Here is a 6,269-nt window from a genome sequence, read left to right on the forward strand (position 1 = left end):
CTTTCAATCCATGAACATGGTATATTCTTCCATTTGTTTGTATCTTCTACTTTTTTTCAATGTCCTATAGTTTTCTAAGTACATGTCTTTTACCCCCTTAATTAAGTTTATTCCTAGGTATTTTATTTTTTGTTGTTACATGGTAAATGGGCTTATTTTTTAAGTTTCTCTTTCTGAGAGTTCATTATTAGTGTATAAAAATTGCATCAATTCCTGGATGTTAATGTTGTATCCTGCTGCCTTGCCAAATTCATTTATTAAGTCTAGCAGTTTTCTGGTAGAGTCTTTAGGGCTTTCTGAGTTGCATGAGATAGGCTCTCAGTGAGTCAGCAGTTGGGGGTGAGTGGTGTTCCACAGATTGATATAGTTTCAAACTTGGTACCAATCTGTGTCTGAGGCCACTCAGCAAATGTCCAGGGTATACCAAGTACAGCTGCCACTGGTGGGTGCTTTGTGGTGGTGTTGGATCTCAGGGAGTTGTCAGAGTAAGGTCAGCAGAGGTTATTAGGCTTAAACAGATCAAGATTTGGCTGTGTGAAGGAAGGTGTTCTGCATTGGCCAGGTGTGTGAGGAAAATATGTCTGAAAGACACACATTTCAATCTGTCGCAGATTTTTCCAGGAGCCTGATCTCAGCAGAGCAGGGCTGCTGGGAGTGAGAAGGATGGGGCTAGTGGATCTTTCATGAGGGGGAGCTTCCAGTCAGGCTTGGGAGAAAGTGAGGGGAGTGGCCCCTGCCCCAGAGCCACACAACTCAGTCTGTTTCAGAATCTTCCCAGATCTTGGCAGAATGGACCCATCAGTAGTCAGGATGGTGAGGCCATGGAAGCTTGGAGAGTGGGGCTACTAGATCTCCCATGAGGGAAAGTGAAGGAAATGGCCCTTCCTCAAAGCCATACAACTCAGTCACTGATACCCCCTGAGCCTGCCCAGATCTCTATACCCGGGTACAGGCAGTAACTCCTCAGCAGGTAGAAAGCTCTGCAGGGTGGTGTGAGAAGCAATCCAGAGGGTGGGGCTATTGCTTTCCCCCAGGCTGATGCCATATGTAGGGGAGTGTTCCAACTAAGAAAGATGACATCTAAGTGTGGGAATGAGACTCAGCACAGGGATACTCATGGCTATCCTTTCATCTCTCTCTCTCCAGAGCCACAAACTCCAGTCTTTCCTCATGTAACACTAGTCCATTCTGCCCTCCCTGGCCAGAGCCTGGGTGAATGTCTGTGAGTGAGATTTTGTGAGTTACACCTTTAAGAGGATGCCTGTGAATCTAGAAGATTTGTGCCTCTATCTGGCAGACAGAATCCCTGCTAATTTTCACAGACAGATGTGATATGTGCTCCTCTTCCCAGTTCTGGTGCTCTATGCTAGGGAGCCTGACATGAGATTGAGATCCCACACTCTTCAAAGGGAACCTTTGCAGCTGAGATATCCCTCTGGAGTCTCAGTTGCCACCTGTCTTGGAAGAGGGACCTGTCCTTTTTCTGTCTCTGCCCCTCCTACCAGTTTCAATGTGGCTGCTTCTGTAAATCCTTGGTTATAAGACTTCTGTTCAGCTAGTGATCTGTTGGTTATTCAGGTTGCTTACTCTATATTTTAGTTGTAATTTCAAAAAAAATGAGGAGGTGAGTGTAATGCCCACCTACTCTGCTGCTATCTTGAATCCCAACCCAACTTCAATTATATTTAAACTAGAGGCCCGATGCATGAAAACTCATGCACTGGAGGGGGTCCCTCAGCCTGGCCTGCCCCCTTCCACAGTCCAGGAGCTCTCAGGGGTGGGAGGTGACCTGGCAATCAGGGGAAGATGACCCTCCATCACACTTCTGCTGCTACCACTGCTGGCAGTGCAAGTCTCAGCTGGCCTTGTTACCTGAGCCTTGGGTGGCCCTGGGTAGCTGGACAGCCACCATCTGAGGCTTGCCTGTGCCTGGGGCTGGCTCTGGGCAGCTTAGGGCCTGAAGGGATTGGGGGACTCCTGCAGGCATGCCGCACGCCTGCCGCCCCAGTGGGGCTGAGGGGACTGGGCTCTGCCATCTTGTGGCTGTGGGCGCTGCCATATTTGAGGGTGGGGCAGTCAATTAGCAGATTCCCTCCTTGTTGGCTGTGGGTCCTGCCATCTTTGTGATGGTGTGAGGGTCAATCAGCATATTCCCTCTTTATTAGATAGGATGATCATAGATAAGGTTGAGTTATTTGACACTTTTGTGATCATATTTGCATAAGTTTCCTGCACATGTTTAGCTATTGCTTCATTTTATGATTCACCAAAGAAATTATATGCATATATGCATAACCCATGGTCACAGGGTAGTGAAGGCCTAGGGAGGTGGGCAGGGGCAAGCTTGAAGGTGTCAATGGGGTGAGGGGAAGGAAAGGGGACATATGTAATACTTTCAACAATAAAGATTTAAAATTTTAAAAATAAGTAAATTTTGTTTTAACCAAATTTTGTTTTGTTAAAAATTTAAATAGCAGTTTTAAAATTTGTTTCATTGTGTTCTGATTGTTTTCCAAAACTCATAAGTGTAAGTTTTGTGGTATGGCATGCAATCCTTGGTAATAAGTGTTAACACTATACTGTTCGTCTGATGAAATAGGTGAAACACAATAGGGGAAGTGCAATATCCAAATTGCTATATTCTTTTCTTTTTTTTTTTTTTTTTAGCAAACTTTTCTTGCCTCTGAAAAGCTGGCTTTTCGAATTTTAAATCTTTAGAACAGTAATTGTACATCCAAAGGCCTATAAAGACTAGACAGGCTAAATACATAAAGAAAAGAAACTAGGTATGAATGATAGGGATGAGGCTGACTAGGGAGTAGGTATGTGGTTTAAAAGGGCAGCTGCTTCCCAGGTCTAGCTCATTGATATGGGAATGTAGGTCTGTTGTTATCAGATTTTTTTTTTGTCTCCAAAGAAATTCCAAACAGAAATTTTTGTGAAATCTCTTGATTTTTAAAAATGTAGGCTCAAATAAAACACCATATGATCCCTCTTGTAGAGGTAATTTTTACCATGATCCCTTCACTTTGTTCCATATAGCTCTGAAATAGTTTTTTTTCTCTTATATGATAAGCTTTTCAAGATAAAGAAAAAATTATCTATAATTTCATAAAGAGAATTTCTGTAACATTTAACATTAACATTTATGAAGAAATGTTAAATTTGAAATCCATTGACAGCAACCCACCTGGTTAGCTAATCTCCTGTCAGTGGGAAGAACAATTTTGTACAATTTCCTGTGCCAGTAATCTCAAGAATCTTCTGCTTCATAGCTAATAATGCTACAAGCTTCACTATAACATTGTGAAATAGAAATATAATGTAAGCCACACATGTAATTAAAATTTTCTAGAAGCTATTTAAAAAGAAAAGACAGCTCTGGATCAATTAGTTGAGTGTCATCCCACACACATAGAGCTCATTTGTTAGATTCCTGGTGGTACATGCCCAAATTCTGGGCTCAGTCCCCAATAGGGGGCATGCAGGAGGCAGCTGATCAACATTTCACTTTCACATTGATGTTTCTTTCTCTCTCTCAAAAAAAAATCAATAAAAAAGATAGGTGAAATTAATTCTAATAAAATATTTTATTCAATAAGACTAAAATATTACCATTCAAACAAATGATCAATATAAAAATTACTAATACATTCTTTTCTTTCATACTAAGTCTTTGAAATCTGTTATGTATTTTATACTTATAACACATTTTGGTGAGAAGAAGTCAAAGTCACATTCCAACTGCTCAATAGACACACATGGCTAGTAGCTACCATATTGAAAAACACAGGTTTGATATGTTCTGCTGTGCTTATATACCTAATGTTACACAGGAATTTGGTAGATCCAATAGTTTTTCTCAGTATTTTGGCCTCTTTGCCCTTCTCACTACATTGACTTGTCCCTAGCTTGAACTTGGCATTTGCAAGGTTTGAGAAGATTCATGCTGAGAAGTAATGGAAACAGAAAGATAGAAGATGCAACTAAATATGAAAGTGCTACAATAGTTAGTGATCATATTTAGAATTTTCAGGTGACAACTTCTCACAGATACAGAAAAAGTTTGCCCCTTTTTCACAGTGAGAGATGTATGAGGCTGGACATGTACAAGTAACTAGGGGCAAACAGGCCCAGCCGAGAACACTGACAACTGGTGTGAATGGGAGGCAAGCAGAGCTTCTGCAAGGGGGCAGGTAAGAATGAAGAAGATCTTCACCTTTGGTTGCAAAAACCAGCTCAACTGGGCTTTGAGGGAGGACTGGGTGTTTTACAAAATCCAGTAGATGTGGAAAAGTTGAGTGTGTGGTGGGGATGCAGTGAGGGTGTGCCTCAATGTAGTGGTCAGGAGAGAGCAAGAGAAATTTAGGGGCAGCCTGTGTTGTTAGGTCTCTGGGCAGAGACTCTCTCTGGGGGGGCGGGTCCAGAGATAAGCCTGCAGTTTGGCGTCTCCGAGTCCCTCTAGTGGTAGCGGTGTCTCCTGATTCCACACTGAAAGCCATGAGGAAATACTTCTGAGCTCTCTGTATTTCATTAGTCTAAATTTTACCTTAGAATAGGTAAAGCTTCTTCTATGTTTTTTTCTAAAAAATCAGTATATGTTACCATGCAACACTTTATTGTCATTGTGTTTTTCAGCATTTGCTCAGAACTTTTCACTGGTTTTGTGCCCTTCATTAGCTTGGTTCTGCATCTTGACAGTGTTGATGATTTGCTGAAGGTTGAAAAACAGAAGTATTTGGTAGAAAATTCTGTGTTTTAGGGTTTGAATCTGCTAGACCATGATGGGATGGCTAAGTCTAGGTAGCTCTGCATATAGAATATGCCTAGGGAATTGGAATGTTGATTTGGGGTTAGGTCAGGCTGAGGAATAACCTTAGGAACTGTGATCCAAAGATGAGTTGCTAGTGTTGGCTACATGACATTGCAGGAGCATGGGCATCATCATGGCCCTGGAGAGAATTCAGGTTGATTGAGGGCTTTTACTCATGTAATTTCTCTTGCTTGGAACTTACTTCTTAAATCATGCAATGCTAATTTAAAAAGTTAGTATTTTCTCTAATACTTGTTTAAGAATTTTCCTAACAATTCTTATCTAATCAACTCATTCATTCATTTATACATTTATTAAATATATTTCTTCAGCATGCAAATGTTTATTGGGTACCAAGTGCCAAACACTGAGCTAGGTGCTGGAGATTCAAAACCGGTAAGGCCTTCATCTCCATCCCCAAGAAGCTCATTACTTAGAGAATTCTCACATCAACCCACCCAGATTGGGCCAGCATAGTCTGTCCAGTCATTCTTTAATATTCATGTAATTGGTTTGTATTCAATCTGTTGTTTTCATTCCTAGTATATTCTCTGAAGTGGCCTGCCTCCCCTGAGTGACTAGACATTTTTATTAGTAAATATTATGCTTTCTTCTTTCTCTCTTTACTAGTATAACTCTTTGTAGATCCTGATATTTTGCAGAGAGTGGGGCCCAATAACACTTAACTAATGTTCCTTATTTCCAGGGTGCGTGAATGTTGTCAATTGATAATTATTTTTTACACATGGTTACTGGTATTGTTAATAGGCATTGGAAGGGTTTGGGAGACAGGCTCAACAGACATGAAAAGGGTCACCAACACAACCTCTTTAAGTCATCTATAAACTAAACACAGCCTCTATTGTCCATTTATTCACCAGATACCTTAGACACTTCCTTCTTAAAAAACCACAGTATGTTTGGCATTGGTTTCTAACGACAGCGGCGTTAAATGAAGCCTCCATCTATCTGGGTATCTTTTCTCTGTGTTGCAACTGTTCAAGAAGTACAGCATTAGGGAATTCCCCTAATGAAGTGCATAAACAGTAACTTTCCTTCAAACTGTCAGTGAAATGCTGTTACTCAAGTGAATTTCAGTGACCCCCTTACTCTAGAGGGAGCCTAGTGTGGGAACAAATTTTTATAGATAATATACTGTTTGCTTTGCCATCCTGATAATTTCCTCCTGTCTTTGAGGCTGTCAAATAACCAGGAAGCTTATTGTTTCTTAGGACAAAGGTGTTTGCAGAGAAACTAATCAAACTATTATTATTATTAATCTCATTACTGAGGCACCACCAGTGCTTTTGTGCATTTGAGGCTACCAAATAGATTTAAATTTTATTCTGAAAATGATGGAGGCATACAGGAACAAAGAAGCTTATGAGCAAGGGGTGGGAGACTGGTTCTTTCCTGACTGGGGCACACTTGTGTTTGGGAGAACTCCTGCCTCACT

This window comes from Myotis davidii, unplaced genomic scaffold (genome assembly GCF_000327345.1).
Source record: "Myotis davidii unplaced genomic scaffold, ASM32734v1 scaffold105, whole genome shotgun sequence".
Taxonomy (NCBI): domain Eukaryota; kingdom Metazoa; phylum Chordata; class Mammalia; order Chiroptera; family Vespertilionidae; genus Myotis; species Myotis davidii.